The following is a 15886-nucleotide window of genomic DNA, read 5'->3' on the forward strand; positions in this document are numbered from 1 at the left end:
CAGCATGAAGACAAGAAGAGGACGTCATCGTAAGAAGATGGGAAGCCCCGATGCGGACCGCGACGCCTATCGGACCAGACCGCAGAGGGACCGCCCCTCTGTGAGTATAATCTAACCTCTTTTTCTCATCTTTCAGGATACATCGGGGGCTTATCTACAGCATTACAGAATGCTGTAGATAAGCCCCTGATGCTGGTGGGCTTACCTCATCTTCGATTTTGGGGGTGACAGGTTCCCTTTAATACTTTGTTGCACCACCTTGTGCTGTGCTTACAGCTGCAAGTCGCTTGGGGTATGTCTCTATCAGTTTTGTACATTAAGAGACTGAAATTCTTGCCCATTCTTCCTTGGCAAACAGCTCGAACTCAGTGAGGTTTGATGGAGATCATTTGTGAACAGCAGTTTTAAGCTCCTTCTACAGATTCTTGATTGGATTAAGTTCAGGACTTTGACTTCGCCATTCTAACACCTGGATACATTTATTTGTGAATCATTCCATTGTAGATTTTGCTGTATGTTTGGGATCATTGTCTTGTTGGAAGATAAATCTCTGTCCCAGTTTCAGGTCTTTTGCAGACTCCAACAGGTTTTATTCAAGAATAGTCCTGTGTTTGGCTCCATCTTCCCATCAATTTTAACCATCTTCCCTGTCCCTGCTGAAGAAAATCAGGCCCAAACCATGATGCTGCCACCACCATGTTTGACAGTGGGGATGGTGGGTTTAGGGTGATAAGCTATGTTGCCTTTAAACCAAACATATCTTTTGGCATTGTTGCCAAAAAGTTCGATTTTGGTTTTATCTGACCAGAGCACCGTCTTCCACATGTTTGTTGTGTCTCCCAGGTGACTTGTTGCAAACTTTAAACAACACTTTTTATGGATATCTTTGAGAAATGGCTTTCTTCTTGCCACTCTTCCATAAAGGCCAGATTTGTGCAGTGTACAACTGATTGTTGTCCTGTGGACAGACTGTAGATCTCTGCAGTTCATCCAGACTGATCATGGGCCTTTTGGCTGCATCTCTGATCAGTCTTCTTCTTGTTTGAGATGAAAGTTTAGAGGGACGGCCGGGTCTTGGTAGATTTGCAGTGGTATGATACTCCTTCCATTTCAATATGATCGCTTGCACAGTGCTCCTTGGGATGTTTAAAGTTTTAGAAATCATTTTGTATCCAAATCCGGCTTTAAACTTCTCCACAACAGCATCACAGACCTGCCTGTTGTGTTCCTTGGTCTTCATGATGCTCTCTGTGCTTCAAACAGAACCCTGAGACTATCACAGAGCAGGTGCATTTATACGGAGACTTGAATACACACAGGTGGATTATATTTATCATCATTAGGCATTTAGGACAACATTGGATCATTCAGAGATCCACAATGAACGTAAAGTAAAGGGGCCGAATAATATTGCACGCCCCACTTTTCAGTTTTTGAATTTCCCAGAAAATTTAAAATAACCAATAATCACGATTGTGTTCCACTTGTGGTTCATTCTTCACCAACAATTTATATTTGGTATCTTTATGTTTGAAGCATGATATGTGGGAAAAGGTTGAAAAGTTCCATTGGGCCGAGCCGAATACTTTCACAAGGCACTGTACTTAAGAATGAAGTATATTTGCATTGTTGATTATCAGTACATTTTTCTGCATATTACCCTTCAATAGAGCCAGATAATATATTTTGCCTTTAGGGTCCATCAGCTGTTGGGCAATAGTTGCTATAAAATTACAAAAAGCCCGTATGAAGCCACAGCAATTTTTAGACTATACTTCCACAGTGTCAACCTGGTTATTTCCAGGTCATTCCATACTCTTAAGATAGGCTTTAAAGTTTCAAATAGGCAGTAAGGAAGTGAGAAGTTTCAGTACCTGCATTAACCTTCTTGTAAGGTGTGAAACCCACGTTAGCATAGACAATGTGCTCCAAAAGCACCAAGAATGGAACATTAAATGTGAGAAGCCTCGTCATGGGATAAAGATGATGACAATTATTAAGACAGAGTTGAGTGTTGTTGCTGAATGGGAAGTTGCAGGAAGTTGAAGGAAGAAGATAATGGCTCTTGGGAATGCCAAAGTTGCGATCCGACTGTTGGAACTCTGACTTGTGGAGGTTCACTGCAAAAGTACTGAAGAGAACAGCTCCCTGGAGCATGCAGATACTGCCACAGTGCATCCCGCAGCTAAGTATACAAGAGAAATTACTGCATAAATGTGGCAGAAATGGTGCTATTGGAGGTAGTCTGGGCTGTCAAATTTTGAGTATCCCCATATTAAAAGCATTTTTTTTTTGTTCCTTGCATATTCTGCACCTTTGGAAAAGGAAGAATGTCTGATCTTTTATCTTTGGGTGGGTCTTGTGGAAACTAGTGAGTCTTAAATGATCTTTTCGGGCAGTATTTTTCTGGGCTTCATTTTCAATCCAATGTTTACTACCATTTCCACTGAGGAATCACAACATCTATACATATTGCAAGCGTAATTTTCTTCTTTATTATTATTATTATTTTTATTCTGTTTTGACACTGTAGCTTAGATTCGGGCCTTCAAACTCTTAAAAACCCTCTTGCTTGAAATAAGCATGAAAAATAGATTTCAAAGGTTTCTCAAAAAGTCCATCAGGTTCTAGAAGTAACTGTGATCTTAATATGTCATCTGCTTTTATTATGCTTTTTGTTTAAGTTATATTTCAAGCTTAGTAGGGTCCACTAAATTATTCATTTGTTTTTCGGACCAGATATTGATCTATGAAATAAAAATTAAAACAATAGTTAGTCATTAAAGTTATGCTGAGGCTTTTGACATCACTCGTTTGGTTGGTCCTATGCATTCACATTGGGATATCTCTGGCTCCTTCAGCCTGACCTAACCCTTTGGTAGTATTTCTGTGCCCATTCCAGAGAGTGTTATGAGGCTTGCAATATGGTGCTCTGGTGCAAAAGTTTGCCATCTAACATCTCTGATCATCTGCGCTTACATATTTAGGAAAAAATATAACATTGGAAGTAGAAGGTTTTAAAGAAAATAAGATAAACTAAGCAAAAACTGCAACTTCAGATTTAGGCTGGAACATTTCCTTCAGTTTTAAGTAGAAGAACTTGTAAAAGCCATAATTTAAAGCCAAGTATAGCACTAAATTTACTGTTCCAACACTGTGATATTATAAGTCTAGTCCAAAAAACAAGTGAATAATTTAATGGACCCTAGCAAGCTTGAAATATAACTTTAACTATACAAAAAACATAATAAAAGCACATGACATATTGAGATCACTGTTACTTCTAGAACCTGATGGACTTGCTGAGAAACCTTAGAAACCTATTTTAAAGACACTTTTCAAAGTCTTTAACACTTTTCCCAAATATACTTATGTTTTTCTTGGTAGCACAGCAGCTCATGGAGCCAGGAATGGAGAAAAACATTTAGCAGCAGCAGATTGACTAAGTTAGACCACATTCCTGAGGCTTCATGAGTCTTTGCCATCTCATAGTCACAAGTCCTTGCTAATGTAGCAGTGTGTCAAGAATGCTGACAGTGTTTGCAAACCAGAGTGAGAGTATGAATGTGAACATTATAGGTGAGGCCGCATCTTGTTCACAAACATTCTCCGACATGCAAACATGGACACATTTGACATACATTATTGGTACTGGACCTTAATCTGTTTGCATAGAGATTGTTAAACGTGAGTGGTTAATCTGTCCTGGATTGTGGGCAGCCTGGACTTTGCTTTGCACACAGGGGTGTTACTTTACAAAATTTAAGAGGTTAAACTGAGGAATGTAGCATGATCAATCTCCAAACTCTTCTAAATTCCTCTCAATGTTCCTAAGTAGATATTGTATAGCTATGAGAACTAAACAGTTGCATTCTCTAAAAAAAAGAATAATGCTAAATTTGATTGCAAATGTCTATGGTGTGCTATATCAATGTTAGGTGTCGAGTTCCCGCCGCTGCATAGGGGGAATCTCGAACCTATACTCGGTGCGTTCCGCTAGCCCTAACAGTATTCTAGCTCTAGGGTCTGGCTAAGTAATGGCGGACAAACAGCGATTGCAGGGGTACATCCAGCAGCTGGAGGGCAGGTTGGTGGCTCTCGAGCGTGCAACCTCAGCTGTGGATGTTACCGCAACAGCTGTTCAGGCTGCTAGCGTGGCTGCAGCAACTTTAACCACCGCCACCCCTGTTCCAACCTAATCCCACCTTCCACTGCCAGAGAAATACTCTGGTGACAGTAAATCATGTAGGGGTTTCGGGAGCCAGTGCGGTATACTGTACGCCTCGAGCTCCTGGCTGCACATTTTCCCACAGAGCGGGCAAAGGTGGGATTCATTATTTCTCTTCTGTCGGACAGGGTGTTGGAGTGGGCCACACCGCTGTGGGAGCGTGACAATCGTGTGGTGCAGAGTGCTCCTCAGTTTTTTAGCACTCTGAAACAGGTCTTTTTAGGACCTCGTGTCACCCATGATATGGCGCTCCAACTGCTGGCATTGACTCAGGGTTCGTCCATGGTCAGCCATTTTGCCGTCCAATTTAGGACTTTAGGCATCTGAGCTGGAGAGGCCGGATAAAGCCCTCATCCCTATATTTTGGAGGGGGCTGGCTGACCATGTGAAGCACGCTTTGGGCACTAGGGAGATTCCCGCCACACTGGAGGAGCTCATAGCAGTATCAACTCGCATAGACCTTCGTTTTCACGAGCGAAGGTTGGAGGGAGCCCAGTGTAGGCAGAGGTTTCAGCTAGCTCCCACCTTTGCCAAACCTCTGGAATCTTCAGTCCAGGCATCCGAGTCACATGAGGCCATGGAGGTGTCACGAGCGGAATCTTAGTCCGTGCACTTAAGGTCTGTCATGTTTGCCGGCAATCAGGACACCTTACCTCCAGGCGTTCTCAGCGGTCAGGGAAACGTCAGCATCTAGTGGTTGTCGGAGGAGGTACACTAGACACGGCGATGTTTTCCTCCAAATTATCCTTCAAGGGGACAATTACTATAGGCCCATACACTCTTATGGTAGAGCATTGCTTGGACTCTGGGGCAGTGGGCAATTTTATGTCATCTGCTTTTGCCCAACAACACGCCATACCTCTGGTGATGCTCACCAAACCTGTGACCGTTCGAGTGGTAAATGGGTCGACACTACCCTCACAGATTATACATCAAACCATTCCATTCACGTTTTCCATGTCTCCATCTCATCAGATTATTTCCCTACTAGTCATTTCCGAGGGAATTGATGAGATCTCCTTGGGGATACCATGGCTACGCTACCAATCTCCTCATATAGAGTGGTCCTTAGGGAGAATTCTGGGATGGAGTAAATCCTGTGAGGGTAGATGTCAGAGGGAGGGCGTTCAGGTTGCTACAACTGAGGTATCCGCAGATCTTTCTTCTTTCCCAAAGCACTATTGGCCCTATGCAGACGTGTTCTCCAAAAGGGCTGCACAGACCCTTCCACCTCACCGCCCCTATGACTGTCCTATTGACCTCTTGCCTGGTGCTGAGCCTCCCCAGGGTCGAGTCTATTAGTTATCTCTTCCGGAGACGGAGGCAATGTCCCAGTACATCCGAGAGAATCTGGCATGAAGATTCATTAGGAAGTCAGTGTCACCTGCAGGGGCTGGGTTCTTCTTTGTGCAGAAGAAGTGTGGAGAACTACATCCATGCATAGACTACAGGGGTCTTAACGCCATTACCGATATGAATAAGTACCCACTACCCCTGATATCTGACCTCTTTGATAGGCTATGGGGAGCAAGGGTATTTACTAAATTAGATCTGCGGGGTGCTTACAACCTGATTCGCATCCATGAGGGGGACGAATGGAAGATGGCTTTAACACCAGGGATGGGCACTATGAATATCTGGTGATGCCCTTCGGTCTCTGTAATGCCAAAGCCATTTTCTAAGACTTTGTGAACGACATCTTCTGGAATATGCTCACCACCTCGGTCGTAGTCTATCTGGATGATATTTTCATCTACTCTCCAGATATTGACTCCCACCGGAGAGATGTTTTCAATGTCTTCGACCACTTATGGGCAAACTCCCTCTATGCCAAGTTGGAGAAGTGTGTGTTTGAGCAGGAGTCCTTGCCTTTCCTTGGCTATATCATCTCTGCCCAGGGATTGGCTATGGATCCTGCCAAGCTATAGGCAGTGATGAACTGGCAGGAACCTCATTCTCTTAAAGCGGTGCAGCGCTTTATGGGGTTCATTAATTACTATTGCCAGTTCATTCCCCACTTCTCAACTTTGGTAGCTCCCTTGGTTGCCCTCACCAAGAGGGGAGCAAATCCCAAATTGTGGTCGGAGGAGGTCTCCTCCAAGGCCTTTCTCGCTATTAAGTCACATTTCACTACTGCTCCCATCCTACATCGCCCCGAAGATAAGCCATTTATAATGGAGATGAAGGCCTCATTCATTGGTGCTGGAGCAGTCCTCTTCCAAAAGGATGCTCACGGTCGGAAGCATCCTTGCTTCTTCTTTTCCAAGACCTTCTCACCAGCGGAGAGGAATTATTCCATTGGGGACAGGGAGTTGCTAGCTATGAAGTTGGCTTTCTCAGAGTGGACACACCTCCTGGAGGGAGCTCGCTTTCCCTTCCAGGTTTTTACAGACCACAAAAATTTGGTGTACTTACAGACAGCCCAGAGGCTGAATTCTCCCCAGGCCATATGGTCCCTGTTCTTCTCCCAGTTCCATTTCACCCTCCATTTTCTCTTTGGGGAGAAGAACATTCGTACCGACGCTCTCTCCCGCTCCGTAGTGTCATCTGAGGAGGAGGAGGAGGAGCCTCGGCTTATTGTCTCTTCTAAGAGCCTGAGAACTGTGGCTCCAGTTTCGTTAGAGTCTGTGCCCCTGGGCAAGACTTTTGTACCATCAAATTTGCAACCAGAGGTTCTCTCTTGAGCTCATTCGTCCAGGGTGGGTGGACATTTTGGTACCAAGAGGACATTTGAGCTTCTGGCAAGGACATACTGGTGGCCTCATATGGCTCGTGACGTCGGGGATTATATTCGGGCGTGTGTCTCCTGCACAAAGAATCGGTCTCCTCGGCAATGGCCTGCTGGGCTACTCTACCCCCTGCCGGAGGCAGACAGGCCCTGGGAGATGGTCGGGATGGATTTCGTGGTGGGCTTACCTAAGTCTCGCAGCTGCACCATTATCTGGTGACTTCCTTTTTCTACATGGAGCTAAGAAAGATTCAACTATTCTGTTTTTATTCATGTGATGTCATAGAACTAATAGAAAATAGAAGAATTAACTGGTAGAAAGGCGAAATGAGCAATTGTAAGTACACAGTGTTATATAATGTGATGATTCCAATATATTGAGTCTGTATAAAAGTATTGTCAGATCTTCTGAACCTCCTAGAGTGAATCAACAGGACCGCGAGAATGAACCTCCCAAAGGTGAGCTAACCAGGTGGACCACCCCCAATACAGGGAGCGTTAGGGGCAGGAGTCTGCAAAAGACTTGAGACTGGGACGGAGATTTGTCTTCCAACAAGACAATGATCCCAAACATAAAGCAAAATCTACAATGGAATGATTCACAAATAAATGTATCCAGGTGATAGAATGGGCAAGTCAAAGTCCAGACCTCAATCCAATCGAGAATCTGTGGAAAGAGCTGAAAAGTGCTGTTCACAAACAATCTCGATCAAACCTCACTGAGCTCGAGCTGTTTGCCAAGGAAGAATGGGCAGGAATTTCAGTCTCTCGATGTACAAAACTGATAGAGATATACCCCAAGTGACTTGCAGCTGTAATCGCAGCAAAAGGTGGCACGACAAATTATTAAGTTAAAGGGGCCGAATAATATTGCACGCCCCACTTTTCAGTTTTCGATTTTCCACAAAAATTTAAAATAACCAATACATTTCGCTCAACTTTACATTTGGTATCTTTATGTTTGAAGCATGATATGTGGGAAAAGGTTGAAAATTTCCAGGGAGCCGAATGCTTTCTCAAGGCACTGTATATATATATATATGCACTGTGTTCCAAATTATTATGCAAATTAGATTTAATTGTCATAAAGATTTAATTGTTTTGTTTTTCAAATAAACTCATGGAAGGTATTGTGTCTCAGTGTCTGGATCACTGAAATCAATCTTAAACACATGTGATAATTAGTTTTTCAGGTGATTCTAATTAAAGGAAAACTACTTAAAAATGATATTCCACAATATTAAGCAAACCACAGTTTTCAAGTAACATGGGAAAGAAAAAGAATCTCTCTGCTGCCGAAAAGCATCAAATAGTGCAATGCCTTGGTCAAGGGATGAAAACATTAGATATTTCCCAAAAACCTAAGCGTGATCATCATACTGTTAAGAGATTTGTGGCTGAATCTGAGCACAGACCTGTTCGTGCTGATAAAGGCAGAATGAGGAAGGTTTCTGCCAGGCAAGTTCATCGGATTAAGAGAGCAGCTGCTAAAAAAGCCACTACAAACCCGCAAACAGATATTTGAAGCTGCTGGTGCCTCTGAAGTCCCTCGAACCTCAAGATGTAGGATCCCTCAAAGGCTTGCTTTGGTTCATACACCTACTATTCAGCCACCCCTAAACAGTGTTCACATGTAGAAATGGTTGAAGTGGGCCCAGACATGCATGAAGACTAATTTTCAAACAGTCTTGTTTACGGATGAGTGTCGAGCAAGCCTAGATGGTACAGGTGGATGAAGTAGTGGATGGTTGGTGGATAGCCACCATGTCCCAACAAGGCTGTGACGTCAGCAAGGAGGTGGAGGAGTCATGTTTTGGGCCGGAATCATGGGGAAACAGCTGGTAGGTCCCTTTAAGGTTCCTGAAGGTGTGAAAATGACTTCTGCAAAGTATATACAGTTTCTGACTGACAACTTTCTTCAATGATATAAAAAGCAGAAACGTGCCTTCAGGAGCAAAATCATCTTCATGCATGACAATGCCCCATCTCATGCTGCAAAGAATACCTCTGAGTCATTGGCTGCTATGGGCATAAAAGGAGATAAACTCATGGTGTGGCCACTATCTTCACCTGACCTCAACCGTACAGAGAACCTTTGGAGTTTCATCAAGCAAAAGATCTATGAGGGTGGGAGGCAGTTCACATCAAAACAGCAGCTCTGGGAGGCTATTCTGACTTCATGCAAAGAAATACAAGCAGAAACTCTCCAAAAACTCACAAGTTCAATGGATGCAAGAATTGTGAAGGTGATATCAAAACATAGGACACTATGTTAACATGTAACTTGGCCTGTTAGGATGTTTTGAGGTTAAATAGCTTTTTTGTTCAGTGAATGTGACCTCCTAATGCTGCAGATTCCACAAATGAACATTTTCAGTTCTTTAAAACATATCAAATGTTTAGAAATTCTACTGTGCCTAATAATTTGGAACAGTGCATTTTGAGTTTTTTTTTTTCATTTTGGAGATTTTACTGTTATCATTTGGAGGTTTTTTTCAATAAAATTTAATGTATACCCTAACGGGTGATGACTTTTATTAGACTGACTGTCATTTGCACTGACGATTTAGGAAAACCCGAGAAAAATATCATTTGCATAATAATTTGGAACATGGTGTATATATATATATATATATATATATATATATATATATATATATATATATATATATGTATATATATACACCCATGTACAGTATAAGAAAAATATAAGAAAAGTACACGAGAAAAATCAATATATATGCATTCACTAGCTCATCTACTATATAATTGTCTAAGGGGTACTTCCGTCTTTTTGTCTTTCCTTCTGTCACGGTTATTCGTTATTCGTTCGCTGATTGGTCTCGGCAGCTGCCTGTCATGGCTGCCGCGACCAATCAGCGACGCGCACAGTCCGGAAGAAAATGGCCGCTCCTTTCTCCGGTGCACTCACTGCCCGGCGCCCGCATACACCCCTCCAGTCTGCTGTCACACAGGGTTAATGGTAGCGGTAACGGACCACGTTATGCCGTGGTGTAATGCAGTCCGTTACCGCTGCTATTAGCCCTGTGTGACCAAGTTTTTTACTATTGACGCAGCCTATGCAGCGCCAATAGTAAAAATATCGAATGTTAAAAATAATTAAAAAAAATAAAAAATGATTATATACTCACCTACGCCGCCTTTCCCGCTCCTCGCGATGTAAGCGGCACGTTCCGGTCGCACGGATGGCCTGGCAGAAGGACCTGCCATGACAACACGGTCACGTGACCGCGACGTCATCACAAGTCCTGCGCGGAAAGGACCTGCCGTGACGTCACAGTCATGTGACCGTGATGTCATGACAGGTCCTGCACGACAAGGACCTGCCGTAATGTCACAATCTTGTGACCATGACACGGTCACATGACCGCGACGTCAGCACACCCTGGGACCGGAAGATGCCGCCTGCACCCCACACAGGCGACAGTGCTACAACGCGCCTGCGGAAGGTGAGTATATGTTTATTTTTTATTTTTTTAACCTGTGTCAGACGTGGCTGGGCAATATACTACATAGCTGGGCAATATACTACATGGGCTGTGCAATATGCTACGTGGCTCTGTGCTGAATACTACGGCACTGGGCAATATACTACGGCACTGGGCAATATACTACGTCACTGGGCAATATACTATGTCACTGGGCAATATACTACGTAACTGGGCAATATACTATGTGGCTCTGCTGTATACTATGTCACTGGGCAATATACAAAGTAACTGGGCAATATACTACGTCACTGGGCAATATACAATGTAACTGGGCAATATACTATGTGGCTGGACAATATATTACGTGGCTGAGCAATATACTACGTGGCTGGGCAATATACTATGTGGCTGGGCAATATACTATGTGGCTGGGCAATATACTACGTGGCTGGGCAATATACTACGTGGCTGGGCAATATACTGCGTGACTGGGCAATATACTGCGTGACTGGGCAATATACTGCGTGACTGGGCAATATACTACGTGGCTGGGCAATATACTGCGTGACTGGGCAATATACTACGTGGCTAGGCAATATACTACGTGGCTGGGCAATATACTGCGTGACTGGGCAATATACTACGTGGCTAGGCAATATACTACGTGGCTGGGCAATATACTGCGTGACTGGGCAATATACTACGTGGCTGGGCAATATACTACGTGACTGGGCAATATACTACGTGGACATACATATTCTAGAATACCCGATGCATTAGAATCGGGCAACCATCTAGTAGATATCATAATCTGTCATTAGGAACACATAACAAAAATGTCTTTCATGTCACATAGCAGTGTCATGTATCTTCCTTTATTTTTACAGATGTGCTTCGATCCACTTTGTTTGTGTATAGAAAAGGTTGGGGGTTGTATTCCCATAAGAGAATCACTGAAATATGTGACTCAAAAAGATCATTTAGAAAATTGAGGTTTTGCAATATGCTCAACACGTACATAGTAAACGTTACCTTCATTGAATTATAATAAGCTCAGTCATGAAAAGAATGTGCGTCTTCATTAAAGGAGCACATTTTTTTGAGGATTGCATTACAAATAAAGAAATATATTTGTTCATTTGAATGCAGAGTACTTTAACAGTGTTGATACAGAGGGGAACCCTGACTTGAGCACCTTTTTTTCCAATAAATTGAGAGAATAAAAACTTTGATAGGAATGCTTGTTTAACCCCTTCCCGACCTGTGACACAGCGTATGCGTCATGAAAGTCGGTGCCAATCCGACCTGTGACGCATATGCTGTGTCACAGAAAGATCGCGTCCCTGCAGATCGGGTGAAAGGGTTAACTCCCATTTCACCCGATCTGCAGGGACAGGGGGAGTGGTAGTTTAGCCCAGGGGGGGTGGCTTCACCCCCTCGTGGCTACGATCGCTCTGATTGGCTGTTGAAAGTGAAACTGCCAATCAGAGCGATTTGTAATATTTCACCTAAAAAAATGGTGAAATATTACAATCCAGCCATGGCCGATGCTGCAATATCATCGGCCATGGCTGGAAATACTAATGTGCCCCCACCCCACCCCTCCGATCGCCCCCCCAGCCCCCCGATCTGTGGCCCGCTCCCCTCCGTCCTGTGCTCCGCTCCCCCGTCCTCCTGTCCGCTCCCCCGTGCTCCAATCACACCCCCCCGTGCTCCAATCAAACCCCCCCGCACTCCGATCCCCCCCCGTGCTCCGAACCACCCCCCCTGCACACCGATCCCCCCCCCTGCACACCGATCCACCCGCCCGCACACCGATCACTCTCCCCCTTGCTCCGATCCCTCCCCCCCCGTGCTCCGACGCCCCCCCGTGCCCTGATCTCCCCCCCCTGTGCCCTGATCTCCCCCCCTTATACTTACCGATCCTGGCGGGGTCCGTCAGTCTTCTTCCCCGAGCGCCGCCATGTTCCAAAATGGCGGGCGCATGCGCAGTGCGCCCGCCGAATCTGCCGGCCGGCAGATTCGTTCCAATGTGAATTTTGATCACTGTGATATAATCTATCACAGTGGTCAAAATAAAAAAACAGTAAATGACCCCCCCCATTTGTCCCCCATAGATAGGGACAATAATAAAATAAAGAATTTTTTTTTTTTTTCACTAAGGTTGGAGTTAGAACTAGGGTTAGGGTTAGGGTTAGGGGTAGGGTTAGGGGTAGGGTTAGGGTTAGGGTTAGGGGTAGGGTTAGGGGTAGGGTTAGGGTTAGGGTTAGGGGTAGGGTTAGGGGTAGGGTTAGGGGTAGGGGTAGGGTTAGGGGTAGGGTTAGGGTTAGGGTTAGGGTTTCGGTATGTGCACACGTATTCTGGTCCTCTGCGGATTTTTCTGCAGCGGATTTGATAAATCCGCAGTGCTAAACCGCTGCGGATTTATGGCAGATTTACCGCGGTTTTTCTGCGCATTTCACTGCGGTTTTACAACTGCGATTTTCTATTGGAGCAGTTGTAAAACCGCTGTGGAATCCGCAGAAAGAAGTGACATGCTGCAGAATGTAAACCGCTGCGTTTCCGTGCAGTTTTTCGGCAGCATGTGTACAGCGATTTTTGTTTCCCATAGGTTTACATTGAAATGTAAACTCATGGGAAACTGCTGCGGATCCGCAGCGTTTTCCAAAGCGTGTGCACATACCTTTAGAATTAGGCTATGTGCACACGGTGCGGATTTGGCTGCGGATCCGCAGCGGATTGGCCGCTGCGGATCCGCAGCAGTGTTCCATCAGGTTTACAGTACCATGTAAACCTATGGAAAACCAAATCCGCTGTGCCCATGGTGCGGAAAATACCGCACGGAAACGCTGCGTTGTATTTTCCGCAGCATGTCAATTCTTTGTGCGGATTCCGCAGCGTTTTACACCTATTCCTCAATAGGAATCCGCAGGTGAAATCCGCAGGTAAAACGCAGTGCCTTTTACCCGCGGATTTTTCAAAAATGGTGCGGAAAAATCTCACACGAATCCGCAACGTGGGTACATAGCCTTAGGGTTAGGGTTGGGTTGGAATTAGGGTTGTGGTTAGGGTTAGGGGTGTGTTGGGGTTAGGGTTGTGGTTAGGGGTGTGTTGCGGTTAGGGTTGTGGTTAGGGTTACGGCTACAGTTGGGATAAGGGTTAGGGGTGTGTTGGCGTAAGAATTGAGGGGTTTCCACTGTTTAGGCACATCAGGGGGTCTCCAAACGCAACATGGCGCCACCATTGATTCCAGCCAATCTTTTATTCAAAAAGTCAAATGGTGCTCCTTCCCTTCCGAGCCCCGACGTGTGCCCAAACAGTGGTTTACCCCCACATATGGGGTATCAGTGTACTCAGGACAAACTGGGCAACAATTACTGGGGTCCAATTTCTCCTGTTACCCTTGAGAAAATAAAAAATTGCTTGCTAAAACATCATTTTTGAGGAAAGTAAAATGATTTTTTATTTTCACGGCTCTGCGTTGTAAACGTCTGTGAAGCACTTGGGGGTTCAAAGTGCTCACCACATATCTAGATAAGTTCCTTGGGGGGTCTAGTTTCCAAAATGGGGTCACTTGTGGGGGGTTTCTACTGTTTAGGCACACCAGGGGCTCTGCAAACGCAACGTGACGCCCGCAGACCATTCCATCAAAGTCTGCATTTCAAAACGTCACTACTTGACTTCCGAGCCCCGACATGTGCCCAAACAGTGGTTTACCCCCACATATGGGGTATCAGCGTACTCAGGACAAACTGGGCAACAATTACTGGGGTCCAATTTCTCCTGTTACCCTTGAGAAAATAAAAAATTGCTTGCTAAAACATCATTTTTGAGGAAAGTAAAATGATTTTTTATTTTCACGGCTCTGCGTTGTAAACGTCTGTGAAGCACTTGGGGGTTCAAAGTGCTCACCACATATCTAGATAAGTTCCTTGGGGGGTCTAGTTTCCAAAATGGGGTCACTTGTGGGGGGTTTCTACTGTTTAGGCACACCAGGGGCTCTGCAAACGCAACGTGACGCCCGCAGACCATTCCATCAAAGTCTGCATTTCAAAACGTCACTACTTGACTTCCGAGCCCCGACATGTGCCCAAACAGTGGTTTACCCCCACATATGGGGTATCAGCGTACTCAGGACAAACTGGGCAACAATTACTGGGGTCCAATTTCTCCTGTTACCCTTGAGAAAATAAAAAATTGCTTGCTAAAACATCATTTTTGAGGAAAGAAAAATGATTTTTTATTTTCACGGCTCTGCGTTGTAAACGTCTGTGAAGCACTTGGGGGTTCAAAGTGCTCACCACATATCTAGATAAGTTCCTTGGGGGGTCTAGTTTCCAAAATGGGGTCACTTGTGGGGGGTTTCTACTGTTTAGGCACACCAGGGGCTCTGCAAACGCAACGTGACGCCCGCAGACCATTCCATCAAAGTCTGCATTTCAAAAGTCACTACTTCCCTTCTGAGCCCCGACGTGTGCCCAAACAGTGGTTTACCCCCACATATGGGGTATCAGCGTACTCAGGAGAAACTGGACAACAACTTTTGGGGTCCAATTTCTCCTGTAACCCTTGGGAAAATAAAAAATTCTGGGCTAAAAAATTATTTTTGAGGAAAGAAAACGTATTTATTATTTTCACTGCTCTGTGTTATAAACTTCTGTGAAGCACTTGGGGGTTCAAAGTGCTCACCTCACATCTAGATAAGTTCCTTTCGGGGTCTAGTTTCTAAAATGGGGTCACTTGTGGGGGGTTTCTACTGTTTAGCCACATCAGGGGCTCTGCAAACGCAACGTAACGCCCGCAGAGCATTCCATCAAAGTCTGCATTTCAAAATGTCACTACTTGACTTTCGAGCCCCGACATGTGCCCAAACTGTGGTTTACCCCCACATATGGGGTATCAGCGTACTCAGGAGAAACTGTACAACAACTTTTGGGGTCAAATTTCTCCTGTTACCCTTGGGAAAATAATAAATTGCAGGCTAAAAGATCATTTTAGAGAAAATAAAATTTTTATTTTATTTTCATGGCTCTGCGTTATAAACTTCTGTGAAGCACTTGGAAGTTCAAAGTCCTCACCACACATCTAGATTAGTTCCTTTGGGGGTCTAGTTTCCAAAATGGGGTCATATGTGGGGGATCTCCAATGTTTAGGCACACAGGGGCTCTCCAAACGTGACATGGTGTCCGCTAATGATTGGAGCTAATTTTCCATTTAAAAAGCCAATTGGCGTGCCTTCCCTTCCGAGCCCTGCCGTGCGCCCAAACAGTGGTTTACCCCCACATATGGGGTATCAGCGTACTCAGGACAAACTGGACAACAACATTTGCGGTCCAATTTCTCCTATTACCCTTGGCAAAATAGGAAATTCCAGGCTAAAAATCATTTTTGAGGAAAGAAAAATTATTTTTTATTTTCATGGCTCTGCATTATAAACTTCTGTGAAGCACCTGGGGGTTTAAAGTGCTCAATATGCAT

This window comes from Ranitomeya imitator, chromosome 2 (assembly GCF_032444005.1).
Source record: "Ranitomeya imitator isolate aRanImi1 chromosome 2, aRanImi1.pri, whole genome shotgun sequence".
Classification (NCBI taxonomy): Eukaryota; Metazoa; Chordata; class Amphibia; order Anura; family Dendrobatidae; genus Ranitomeya; species Ranitomeya imitator.